This window comes from Geotrypetes seraphini, chromosome 1 (assembly GCF_902459505.1).
Source record: "Geotrypetes seraphini chromosome 1, aGeoSer1.1, whole genome shotgun sequence".
NCBI classification, from domain to species: Eukaryota; Metazoa; Chordata; class Amphibia; order Gymnophiona; family Dermophiidae; genus Geotrypetes; species Geotrypetes seraphini.
This window is the reverse complement of record NC_047084.1, coordinates 150,013,736-150,027,405: the sequence shown is the minus strand read 5'-3', so window position 1 is coordinate 150,027,405 and position 13,670 is coordinate 150,013,736. Positions and strand designations below refer to the sequence as shown.

The 13,670-nt window shown below is 48.3% G+C and overlaps 1 protein-coding gene across 2 annotated transcripts in view; it reads right to left on the bottom strand.

The window, feature by feature from the left end:
- USP38 (ubiquitin specific peptidase 38) overlaps positions 1–13,670 on the bottom strand; it is a 167,866-nt gene that overhangs the window by 131,331 nt on the left and 22,865 nt on the right. The gene's annotated exons all lie outside the window — the stretch shown is intronic.

The following is a 13,670-nucleotide window of genomic DNA, read 5'->3' as shown; positions in this document are numbered from 1 at the left end:
TTAACTACTAAGAAACTGTGTTGACATGCATACAGGTCACATTTTTCCTCAGGTCCTGTGACCAGAATATCCCTCTCCCTTCCCTACCCCACCCTGGGGTCAAGCATCTCATTTTCTGTGCCCCTCCCAGTCCCACAGCCAGTATGTAATCCCTGCTCCCTTGTTCATGCAGCCCCAGTCACCTGCAACTCTTCCAGTGCTCTAAAATGTGTTCTGTGCTAGCACAGGGCCTTGTTATACGAGCTTATGCTTATGTGTGTTGCTGCATTTCACCCTCTCCAATATGAAATGCATCATAGGAGCTCCCATGATGCATATCCTGTCTGGAGAGGGAAGGACACAACAATGTGCTTAAGTACGAGCCTGTATAAGAAAGCCCTGTGCTGGCACACAAAACCTTTAGAGTGCCAGAAGCAGTATGGAAGGGGTCTGTATGGGGGGTGAGGGGGGGGAAGGGTTACAAGACATCTGGATTTACCCAGACATGTTCTCTTTTTAAGAGGGCTGTCCAGATGTTTTCCTGAACTGGAGGGAGTTTGTCAAGATTTTGGACTCATTCTTTTCAGTCCAGCCCCCACTCCAGAGTCAGGAGTCTCCTCTATCCCCAGTACTTCCTCCAGCACTGCAATTTCACAAACCTTTGGGCAGCCTGCAGTATTAGCAACAGGATCCTGCTGCCATCGGCCTGCCCTGGCATCCTTTGCTCTGTAGCGTCCTGCCTACACGGGAAAAGGAAGTGAAATTGCAGCCTCAGACAGGGGCAAACACGTACAACACCTGGTGCACCATAGATATCACCTTGTATTGCACCCAGAGGTAGAACAATGATTCAAATTATTAATAAAATTATTCAATGATGTGATCACTTCCTGCACCTTATCTGCAGACATGTTTTCAAAATTTTCCCCATGTCAACATGTTCGCGCCCTTCATTTCCGTTCTCTGGGATAATTCTACTAAATCAAATGAACAATATTCTGAATCTTTTCCAAAAATCTATTTACATCATCTTGAAATGACTACTGGTTTTAACATTTACATTTTTAGACAAAAAATCCACCAAAAAGAATAATTCTTTCACATTGATTTTCCTATCATAAAATTCCTTTTTTGACAAACTTGAGGTCCTATGATATTCCATCAACATCTCATTGTAATGATTTTTATTTTTCCTTCGCACAAGGATTCTTTGGAGCCAAACGTGATATAGGGCCTAATTTCTTGAGGACATACTCTAGTTTAAAAAATTCTGGAGACTATTTGATTTTAAAAAGCAATTGAAGACAAGACATTTTAATGGGCACTTTAAACAGTCTCAGGTATGCTAGTGGGTACTTGAAGTACCTGCGTATAATATATATAAACCACTTTGGTTGTACCCACAGAAAACTGATATATCAAATCCATGACGTTTACCCTTCAGCAGGATGAGAATTTGAGGTTTTGACATGGATTTATATACTAGAATAGATAATAGAAGAAAAGGTCGGATCAATTTTAAGGGAAATGGGTATTTAATAGTACTTATGTGAACTGTATCTATGAAAGCCTGTTTTAATGAAAACGTACATGGCGCTACTCTTACTATAATCTACTTTGAACAATTCAGAGTAACTGAATGCAGTGAACTTAAATCAGAATACAACATGGTCCTAACTACTGTGATCTAAAAAGATCAAGAGGGGAATGTTGTCTGTACAAAATACATGGAGCATGGAGAGATTAGACTAAAACAGGGGTTTTTCAACCATAACATAACATAACTTCTTCTATACTGCCATAATCAAACAATTTCTAGGTGGTTTACACAGAAGAAGGCTGGACAATCAGTGAAATACAAATAATTAAAATACAACAAATTTCCTAATATATTTAATATAAAATTTTGATTAACAGTAATATCCTCATTTAGAAAATAGGTTTATCAAACAATGCTGACTTAATTACTTTTCGAAATGCACCATAAGACAACATTGCAGCAAGGGGAAGCTAGGAGGTGCTGTGCTGAACTGCAACCCAAACCACGAGGCAGGCAGGCAGTGGAGGAAGCTGCGGGGTTTGAGGAATCGGAAAGCGGGCAGAGAGAGGAGAACAGAGGGCTGAGAACGGTGGCCAGAGAGCGGAGCGGACAGAGAGAGGAGGTTAAAAGCGGTCAAGAGAGAGGAGACAGAGAGCGAAGCGGACAGAGACCAGAGCGGACAGAGTGAGAGGGATAAAAGCAGTGTGACATTTCCGCTCCCTGAGACGGTCATGTCAGAGTGAAACCCCGGTCTCAGTCTCTTACTCGAGACCAGACTCTCCCTGAGAAGGATCAGGAAGAAGATCCTGAAAGCCCACCTGCCTATCCTGAGTCTTCCAACCTAGAGCAGTACCCAGAGTATAGGTTAACTCCACGACCCAGAAAAGCTTCCAGTCACACTAAGAGGTTTAATCAAGCTCCCAGTGATATTCTGCCCTGTAGCCTGAGGGGGAGCCCAAGAACACACAAGCTAGGCACACAAACACCCAGTGTAGGGCGTGGCCCTAAGCCTTTTAAGCAGCTCTCCAGAGCATTAAAGGAGGCTGCCCAAGAGAGGCTGGGAGAGAGAGTTCTCCGGGCCAGGAGAAGGCCAGACCTCACTCCAGAGCCAATGGAGTGGGAGGCTCCAATGCCTCAGGAGCCAGCAGAGCCGCTGGATACACCAGAAAGCATGGACCTGGATGAAGGGTGTATGCCAGAGACCGGTATGGAAGAAGCCATGGATGTGGGCTTGGCAACTTTCCACTGACCACTGCAGGTACAAGGCTGTACAGGAATAATAGTGGAGAGGAGTTTTTGCAGAACTGATTTTGATTGTTTGTGCTGTAACACAAGCTTAGAGCAGGGCTGCAGCAGCTTGATTATCTGGCTACACTGCAGCTGTGCAGAAGCTCAGGAGAAGCCAAAGGACTGTGAGCTAATCAGAGCTGTAAGTTTAGGAGCCTGCAGTAAGGCTTCAGTTTTTGTCTTTTGTTCCTGCTTAAAGGTTACTTTATATTCAAGAATGTAAATACCTGGTGAAGAAACTGGACTGTGTTGATTGGTAAGTCCAGGACTCCAGCTCAAAGCTGGATAATTTCTAGAGAGACTAATTGTGCTGTGTTTTTTCAGAGACTGTGTGATCAGGTAGAGCAAGCCCTAAAACCTGGACTGGACTTATACCTGATAGAAAGCCTGCTGTGCTTTCACTGGACTGGGTGAAAGTTTAAAAGTCTTTTTATTTTCTGTTTTCTTTCTTTTTGCCCTTGTTTGGGAAGAAAGGAAACTTGGACTATAATAATACCTGATATGATTTATAGTTTTGTGTGTTAAGTGACTAATTAAACTTTACACATTATTTTTGGTTCAACTTGACTCACGGTGCTTTATTTTTAGCAAAGCCCAAGATAGTGAGACACCAGTGAGGTCTCCCCCTTTGGGAGCCGCGTCGAGAGTGTGCTACCCTCTACCGGGGGTCTTCTTAACCTTACCGAGACCCCGGCAGGTGACAAAATGGTGGCAGTGGTGGGATTATAGCACACTCTACTGGTGGTTTCAAGTTTGAACCTATAAAGGGAAAAAAAAAAAAAAAACGAAAATTTTGCAGGTTTTTTTTTTTTTGCTTCATAATTTTTCTTTTGGAGTGTTCCCGTGACGCAGGACGACGCTACCGGAACCACACCCGACTATACTTCTGAGGGACCACCGGAAGGACCAGGACCAGAAGGAAGTGCCTGAGTCGGGAGTAACGGGACGTACAAGCACAGCCAGAACGACTGGAGGCCAAGGAGGCCTATTTACCAAAGGCGCAGACTCGTCAGTACCTCAGGTAAAGAGTACCTAGGGAGGGGACTGACGAGGATACGAGAGGTATCGGTTAAGATACTCCTCGGGGTTAAACAAAGAGGGATAGTTTCTCTCTCTGGTGAGACCGCACTTGGGTTTCCTTTTTGTTTGTGTTTATCTATTTACACAGATCGGATGATGGACCCACAGCAATTCCTGGCGGTGCTGGCGCAAGAAAGACGTCAACATTCCGAAGACATACAGAATTTAATAAAAGCGAATCAGGAGATGTGGCATTCTGGACAGCAAGCCGCGAGGCGGCAACATGATGAAATCCTATTGGCCATGGGAGAGCAGACCAAGGTCTGGGCGCAGACATTACACCCTATGGTGACCAACCCAGGCGCAGCGAATCCGCCGGGTCCTCCGGCGCAGCCCATGGTAGGACAAATTCCATTACACACATTGAATTTGTGCAAAATTTCTCCTGGGGATGCGCCTGATGAATTTTTAAACGCCTTCGAGCGTATTGTAACAGCAGCCGGATGGCCCCCTGATCCGTGGGCCGTGCGTCTGTTGCCTTGCCTGGCCGGAGAAACTCTATCTGCCTTTCAGACTCTCAGTCCTGAGCAACCTAGTAATTATGCCACAGTAAGAACACACATCTTAGATTACCTAGGGTATACCTGTGAGCACTACCGACAGAAGTTTAGAGCCACGCAGTTACTAGCGAAAGAAAGACCCAAAGCATTAGTACAGAGACTGTTAAAACTGGTAGAAAGGTGGCTACAGCCTCACCTGGCGGATCCTAGAGCCCTCTTTGCGGAGGTTGTGAGAGAGCAGGTGCTCGAAGCAGTCCCCAAAGATTTGAGGGGATGGATCCGCAGGAAAGGCTGTCAGACTTTACCAGAGGTAGTGGAGGCCGCCGAAGCCTTCATAGATGCTCAGAACTCTTTTGAGGAAAGGAAAGCTGATAGGTCCAGTAGAGGGGAAACATGGAAAGAACAGCCTCCATGGTCCAAGTCCCTGGATTCCCAGAATTCACCCCAGAAGAAATCGCTAACCAGTACTCCTAGGAAGACAGGGCAGGGTACGAGCCTCCGGTGCTTCAAGTCTGGGAAGCAGGGGCATACCCAGCGATATTGTCGGGAGAAAAGAGACCTCGTAGTGTGCAGACCCTCTGGGGTAAACCAGACCGGACCTTACCAGGTGCCCATCTTGATAGCTGGGAAAAGAGTTCAAGCTCTAGTGGATACTGGGGCTGAACAATCTGTGATTTCACGCAGACTGTGGAAACAGATTGGTAAGGCAGGCCATCCTAGGGAAGGGCCCGAATCCGTCTTCCTTGCCTGTATACATGGGGACTCCCGAGAATACCCTCTCCGCCAAATGCTCATAGAGACGAAGAGGGGAAGTTGGGACATGAAGGTAGCGGTGGTGGACTTTTCACCATATCCAGTAGTTCTAGGGAAGGACTGGGCAGGCCTAACCCAACAGGTCGCCCAAGCTGGAGAGGCGCTGCGTGAACCCCTTCACAAGCAGAAATGGGTGATGGGGGCTAGAGTGGTACGAAACCAGTCCCAAGGTTACTCATGGGGGAGGAGAGAGAGTACCCGGGGCCAAGTACGAATTGGAAACCAGTTATAAGATGGGCTCCCTTATCTGATAAAGCCCATATTCCTACAAGGGCTTATGACTGTGCCGCGGGGTACGATTTGTACGCCGCCCAAGAACAGGTAGTCCCAGCGCAGAACCGGGTGCTGATTAATACAGACATACAGGTGTCCTTGCCACCGGGCTCTTACTTGAGGATAGCGCCGAGGTCAGGGTTAGCTCTACGGCACGCTATAGATGTGGCCGCAGGGGTGGTTGACCCGGACTATAGGGGTAACTTAGCCGTGTTGCTAGTTAACCAGAGCAATACTGACTATAAGATCTGCCCCGGGGACCGAATCGCTCAAATGATTTGTGAGCGCATTTGGCACCCGAAATTGACAAAATATAAAGAACTTCCCGATACTCAAAGGGGAGGAAAAGGGTTCGGATCCTCAGATAAAGGGCAAGCAGGGGAGTCCCAGCCACCGGGGAAAGGGAAACAAACAAAATCCTTACGAGAGGAACTGGAGGAACTAAAGGCCGGTCAGAATCAAGCAAGCCCACAGATAATTACCCCCGAAACAGCTAGCAACCAGGCCAGTTCAACAGGAGCGGAGGTAGAGAAGTTACAAAAAGACCTCGCTCAAGTATATGGGCAAGTGCAGCAAGTAAGGAAACAGCTACAGGAGGAACAAACTCGCGGTCAAGATATGTTGGTGAGGCTTAAAAAAACGGAAGAGCTTAAAGACCGACTAGCGGAAAAAGAAACAGAGGCTCAGTTGCTGGCCAAACAAAATGAGGCAGGCAACGAACGGTGGGAACGCCACTTAGGGAAGATGGCTGATTCACTAGACGAAGCAAGTGAGGATATGGACAAGCTACATCAACAGGTTAATGACATCCGGGAAAAGGAGTTAGGAGAAGTCAGGCAGGCAGTGTCCGCCCTGGCTCAGAGAATGGACGTTTTAGAGGAGTCGGGTGGAGAGACTAGCCCAGGGGTACAGGCAGGGTATGAAACTCCAGTACTGCAGTGGCCCGACGATTTCATGGATCCTGACCCATTACCTACGAATCAGGGGAAGAAGTTTAATAAAACCCGTAGGCGGTATTGATGCACTAGCTAAGCTTAACACCAATGTGGACGTCCTGGCTAGAATGTACAAGACACCCCAGCAGAAGCAGAAGCCTCAGACTAGGCAGCCTTTAAGTGAGGGGGTATGTGACATTTCCGCTCCCCGAGACGGTCATGTCAGAGTGAAACCCCGGTCTCAGTCTCTTACTCGAGACCAGACTCTCCCTGAGAAGGATCAGGAAGAAGATCCTGAAAGCCCACCTGCCTATCCTGAGTCTTCCAACCTAGAGCAGTACCCAGAGTATAGGTTAACTCCATGACCCAGAAAAGCTTCCAGTCACACTAAGAGGTTTAATCAAGCTCCCAGTGATATTCTGCCCTGTAGCCTGAGGGGGAGCCCAAGAACACACAAGCTAGGCACACAAACACCCAGTGTAGGGCGTGGCCCTAAGCCTTTTAAGCAGCTCTCCAGAGCATTAAAGGAGGCTGCCCAAGAGAGGCTGGGAGAGAGAGTTCTCCGGGCCAGGAGAAGGCCAGACCTCACTCCAGAGCCAATGGAGTGGGAGGCTCCAATGCCTCAGGAGCCAGCAGAGCCGCTGGATACACCAGAAAGCATGGACCTGGATGAAGGGTGTATGCCAGAGACCGGTATGGAAGAAGCCATGGATGTGGGCTTGGCAACTTTCCACTGACCACTGCAGGTACAAGGCTGTACAGGAATAATAGTGGAGAGGAGTTTTTGCAGAACTGATTTTGATTGTTTGTGCTGTAACACAAGCTTAGAGCAGGGCTGCAGCAGCTTGATTATCTGGCTACACTGCAGCTGTGCAGAAGCTCAGGAGAAGCCAAAGGACTGTGAGCTAATCAGAGCTGTAAGTTTAGGAGCCTGCAGTAAGGCTTCAGTTTTTGTCTTTTGTTCCTGCTTAAAGGTTACTTTATATTCAAGAATGTAAATACCTGGTGAAGAAACTGGACTGTGTTGATTGGTAAGTCCAGGACTCCAGCTCAAAGCTGGATAATTTCTAGAGAGACTAATTGTGCTGTGTTTTTTCAGAGACTGTGTGATCAGGTAGAGCAAGCCCTAAAACCTGGACTGGACTTATACCTGATAGAAAGCCTGCTGTGCTTTCACTGGACTGGGTGAAAGTTTAAAAGTCTTTTTATTTTCTGTTTTCTTTCTTTTTGCCCTTGTTTGGGAAGAAAGGAAACTTGGACTATAATAATACCTGATATGATTTATAGTTTTGTGTGTTAAGTGACTAATTAAACTTTACACATTATTTTTGGTTCAACTTGACTCACGGTGCTTTATTTTTAGCAAAGCCCAAGATAGTGAGACACCAGTGAGGTCTCCCCCTTTGGGAGCCGCGTCGAGTGTGCGCTACCCTCTACCGGGGGTCTTCTTAACCTTACCGAGACCCCGGCAGGTGACAGCAGGCAACCGGATAGCGGAGCTGAAAGCAGGGGAGGAGAGCCAAGGGGCGAAACCAGACAAAGCGGAGCCAAGGGGAAGAGGCGAGAGATATCTCCACCCACCCCCGACGTCACCAGCCGAACTCCCCCATAAAAGGGGAGGAGCCAACGGTGCGCAGCCGTTTGGCGCGCAGTGAAGGCGAGCGGCAAAGGCGCTCACCTTAGCGAGAGCGCCTTTGCGAAGGAGCCTTGAGAAGGAGCCAGGAGACCGGGCAGCCCAGCAACGACATCTAAGTTCTTGAAAATAAACCACAGGTACCTCTTCTATACTCATTTCTCTCTTCTCTCTCTACTCTTTCAGCTAGCTGCGCGCCAGGCACCACCATACACACCGTGGGACATAGGAACGAGAAAGAAGTAATGGAGGCTGTAGGAACACAGCAGAGCTACCCAGTATACTGCATCAAATGTCATATGTATGACTACCTCCCCTCCGGGAGATGGGCGTACATATGCAGTCGATGCCAGGAACTGGATAGCCTGAAGAAGGAGGTCGGGAGATTGCAGGTTCGAGTACAGGAGCTGGAGGGACTCTGCACCATAGAGGAACAATGCTGGGCAACGGAGGACACCGCCAGAGTGGAACACATCACAGAACAAGTTAGAGAGCTCGAGAAAATCGAGGAGGCCTGCAGGATGGTGGAGGCACGGGACCACCAGCTCATCAGGAGGTAACCAACGGGCGGACGACAGAATCCACCAGACACCATGGGAGTAGGACCTTGTGGAGAATCTGGACAGGCAGATGAGGAGGAGACCCGACAGAACCCGGAGAAGGGAATTGAGAACTGCGCCACCGACACAGACCTAAGACCAGAGAGACAGTTGAGGAAGGGGAAATCTGCTATCGTAGTGGGAGACTCAATCCTGAGAGGAGTGGACAGTCACGTAGCTGGAGGGAGAGAGGACCGTCTAGTGACATGTCTCCCGGGGGCAAGAACGAAGGACGTCAACGACAGAGTTGAGAGGATCCTGGAAGGGGCTGAGACGGAGGAGACAGTTGTAGTAATCCATGTTGGAACCAACGACGTCAGCAGGAGGGACTACAACAGGACTGCACTAACTGATCAGTTCAGGATCCTGGGGAGGAAACTGAAACTGAGGGCAAGGAAGGTAGCCTTCTCGGAGATCCTGCCAGTACCGAGAGCGGACGCAAGGAGGCAGAGCGAACTACAAGCAATAAATGGTTGGCTCAGGAGATGGTGCGAAGAGGAGGGTTTCCTTTTTGCAAGGAACTGGACAACTTTCTTGGGAAAGAATAAGCTCTACCGGAGAGATGGACTGCACCTGAGCACAACGGGGACGAGGATGATGGCGCGCAACATCCAGAGCGTCATAGATTTGGCTTTAAACTGAGGAAGAGGGGAAAGCCGACAGTCGATCTGACACATCGGACAAAAGTATAAAGTAAGGATACTGAGCAAGGACATTGTAAAAGAGGGCTCGGGACTGAGTGGAAATTTTTGGAACAAGGGCCTAAGGATGCATTATAGGGGCCCAGAGCCATGGAGATGGAGCAAGGACATTGTAAAAAAGGGATCGGGACTGAGAGGGAATTTTTGGAAAAAGAACCTAAGGACGCAATGCAGGGGACACGGGCCAAAGATATTGAGCAAGGACACTGTAAAAGAGGGCTCAGGACTAAGTGGGAACTTTTTGAAAAAGGACCTAAGGGAGAAATGCAGGGGTCTAGTGCACGAATAAAACTGGCAAGCAGCACTACCGTATTTTCACTCATATAATGCGCATACGTGTACAACACGTGGGTCCAAAACATTTCTGTAAAAAAAATTTTATATAGCACACACGCGTATATCGCGCCTGCTGCTATAACCTCCTCCCACTCCCGCTTACTCTTCTGGCATGCGAACCGGCATCCTCCCCCGCGATCCTACATCCCCCCCCAGCCCCGCATAACATCTCTTACCCGATTGGGCACCGGCATCAGCACCAATGCACAGGACGTGCCACTGCCAGTGCCCGAAGATCCTCCCTTGTTGTTGCTGGGCTAGGCTGGGCTGGGTGGTGCGAGGGAGATCCTCCTTCTTCCTTGTGCTGGGCTGGACTGGGCTTTGAGCATTTGCGCATGCTCAAAGCCTTCTGGTCTCGCTCTCTCCGAGATTCTCAAAATCTTGGAGGAGAGCGAGACCAGAAGGCTTTGAGCATGCGCAAATGCTCAAAGCCCAGTCCAGCCCGGCACAAGGAAGAAGGAGGATCTCCCTCACACCGCCCAGCCCAGCCCAGCCCAGCAACAACGAGGGAGGATCTTCGGGCACTGGCACGTCCTGTGCATTGGTGCTGGTGCCGGTGCCCAATCGGGTAAGAGATGTTTTGCGGTGCTGGGGGGGATGTAGGATCGCGGGGGAGGGGGGGGTGACGCGAGCGGAGGGAGGATGCTGGTTCGCAGGGGGGATGCTGGATCGGAATGAAAAAAAAAAATTGTACAACGCGCTCACACCTATAACGCGCACGGTTATGCACGGTTTGTAAAATCGTGTATAACGCGCACGTTATATGCGTGAAAATACGGTAAGAGAGAACAACGGATTCCAGAGGGACAACCAAAAACAGGGAAAAACAAGCTGAGGACGAAACAGACACACCACAGGAGGAGGATGATCGAGACGAGGCTTGGGGTCTGGCTACTCACGAGGGGGACGCCAGGAGCGCCAAACCATGAGGAAAAACAGCGAGAAAGGCGAACAAACGGGACTTACTTTGCTTATACACTAATGCTAGGAGCCTAAGGGCTAAAATGGGAGAGATGGAAGTCCTAGCCAGCAAAACGGGACTAGACATAATTGGAGTCACAGAAACGTGGTGGACTGATGACAAGAAATGGGATGTGGCTTTACCAGGTTTTAAACTATACAGGAGAGACAGGTCACACAAAAAGGGTGGAGGAATAGCGTTATACATAAAAGAATCCATACCTTCAACCAGGATGGAAACAACAGTAAGGGCGGGCGACTTGGAATCACTATGGGTTAAGCTACCAGGAGGAACTGGAGCAGACACAAAATTGGGTCTGTACTATAGCCCACCTGGACAAACGGAAGAAATCGACCAGGATCTGGAGGCTGAACTGAGGCAGGTATGCAAAAGCGGAAGTGTGGTGGTGATGGGAGACTTCAACTTCCCGGGAATAAACTAGAGTATTGGGCACTCAAACTGCATGAGGGAGACCAAATTCCTGGAGGTCACGAGGGATTGTTTCATGGAACAGCTGGTCACAGAACCAACACGGGGTGATGCCACTCTTGACCTAATCCTCAACGGACTAGGGGGACCCGCTAAGGAGGTGGCGGTACTAGCCCCACTAGGAAACAGCGATCACAACACGATCCAGTACAGGCTAGACATTGGATCATCAAAGGTAAAAAGAACTACAACGACTGCACTTAACTTCAAAAAAGGGAATTATGATGCCATGAGGAAAATGGTGAGAAAGAAACTCAACGACAGCGCAAGGAAGATGGACTCCATAGAAAATGCCTGGGCCCTACTCAAGGGCACAGTGCACGAAGCACAGAACCTGTGCATCCCCAAGTACAGGAAAGGGTGCAAAAAAAATAGAACAAAAAATCCAGTGTGGATAACAAATGCAGTAAAAAAGGTGATAAGTGACAAGAAAGCATCATTCAAAAAATGGAAAAAGGACAAAACAGAGGAGAACCAAAAGGAGTGTCACCGAGTGGTTAGGAAAGCAAAAAGAGAATATGAAGAGAGACTGACGGGGGAAGCAACAAACTTCAAATCATTCTTCAGGTACGTAAGGGGAAGCAATCAGCAAGGGAGGAAGTGGGACCCTTGGATGATGGGGACAGAAAGGGAGTGGTAAAAGAAGAAAAGGAGATAGCCAACAGGCTAAATAAGTTCTTCACGCCAGTTTTCACGAGGAAGGACACAACCAACATTCCGGAACCTGAGGAGATCGTAAAGGGGGAGCAGGATGAAAATCTGGTCCAACTAGAGGTAAGCAAGGTGGATGTCCTCCGGCAGATAGACAGGCTAAAGAGTGACAAATCGCCAGGTCCGGATGGCATTCACCCAAGGGTACTCAAGGAACTAAGGAACGAAATAGCTGAACCACTTCGACAAATATGCAACCTATCCTTAAAAACTGGAGAGATTCCGGAAGACTGGAAAATAGCAAACGTCACGCCCATCTTCAAGAAAGGCTCAAGGGGAGAACCAGGAAACTACAGGCCGGTGAGCTTGACCTCGGTCCCGGGAAAGATGATGGAAGCACTGATTAAAGACAGCATCTGGGAACACATTGACAACTATGGGCAGCTAAAGTCGAGCCAGCATGGCTTCTGCAAGGGCAGGTCATGCCTCACGAACTTATTATACTTCTTTGAGGGGGTAACCAGCCAGGTGGATAAAGGGGAATCCATAGATATCATTTACCTTGACTTCCAAAAAGCCTTCGACAAGGTGCCACATGAAAGACTACTAAGGAAGCTATGGAACCACGGGGTGCAAGGGGAGGTCCACCGATGGATCAAAAACTGGTTGGCGGACAGGAAACAGAGGGTTGGAGTAAAGGGCCATTACTCAGACTGGCAATGGGTCACGAGCGAAGTTCCACAGGGGTCGGTGCTGGGACCGCTACTTTTCAACATATTCATTAACGACCTGGAGGCAGGAACAAAATGTGAGGTTATTAAATTTGCGGATAACACCAAACTATCGCAAGGTAAATAACATGGAGGACTGCGAAGATCTCCAAAAAGATCTGACAACACTGGAAGAATGGGTCAAAAAATGGCAAATGAGTTTCAACATAGGGAAGTGCAAAGTCGTACATATAGGAAAAAAAACCCGATGTTCACTTACAAAATGGGGGGATCAGCGCTAGGGGTGAGCGACCTTGAAAGAGACCTGGGAGTGATAGTAGACACAACATTGAAGGCGTCAGCGCAGTGTGCAACAGCCTCAAGGAAAGCAAACAAAATGTTGGGTATCATTAAGAAGGGTATCACGACCAGAAAGAAGGAAGTCATCCTGCCACTGTATCGTGCTATGGTGCACCCGCACCTGGAGTACTGTGTCCAATTCTGGTCGCCGTACCTCAAGAAGGACATGGAGGTACTTGAGAGAGTTCAAAGAAGAGCAACTAAGCTAATAAAGGGTATGGAGGACCTTTCATATACTGACAGACTGAAAAGGCTAGGGCTTTTCTCCCTGGAAAAGCGGAGACTTAGAGGAGACATGATAGAAACCTTCAAGATCATGAAGGGCATAGAAAAAATAGACAGGGACAGATTTTTCAAATTAAGGGGATCAACAAGTACAAGGGGGCACTCAGAGAAATTGAAAGGGGAGAGGTTTAGAACAAACGCCAGGAAGTTCTTATTCACACAGAGGGTGGTGGATACATGGAACGCGCTATCGGAGGATGTGATAAACAGGAGCACGCTACAGGGGTTCAAAGAAGCTTTGGATAGGTACTTGGAAGACAAAGGGATTGAGGGGTACAGATAAGAGTAGAGGTAGATTATAGGGATGGGATTAGAGGTAAGTTATAAAATTAATCAGGGATCACTGTTCAGGCACTAGGCCTGATGGGCCGCCGCGGGAGCGGACCGCTGAGCAAGATGGACCTCTGGTCTGACTCAGCGGGGGCAACTTCTTATGTTCTTATAACTCCACCAACATAATTATCCAACCAGGACTTATTTGCTTGAAATGCAAGGGTCCTATCCAAAAAAAGTCCTGTATCTGCAGCCAGTAATTTTT